We start from the raw sequence: 260 nt of genomic DNA on the forward strand, positions 1-260 counted from the left end.
ATATTGGTTTCGCAGACCAAACGGATGTCATAACTTTCTTTAGTTTATTTAATCGAGCCTCACTCTCAATTCTTGTGTTCATCCTTCAGGATAGATACAAAATTTGAGATAAAGTGCTCTTTCACCTAAACTATGAAAATTATGGGGTCTGTTTGACTTCATCTTTTTCAAAATTAAATTTTTTTTTTTAAAAAAAATGTCCTTCCGAAACGGGCAACGGGATTTCAATTTCGATGACCGACAGCTTCTTACGGGCAAAC

Source organism: Phalaenopsis equestris, unplaced genomic scaffold (assembly GCF_001263595.1).
Source record: "Phalaenopsis equestris unplaced genomic scaffold, ASM126359v1 Scaffold000523, whole genome shotgun sequence".
Lineage (NCBI taxonomy): Eukaryota > Viridiplantae > Streptophyta > Magnoliopsida > Asparagales > Orchidaceae > Phalaenopsis > Phalaenopsis equestris.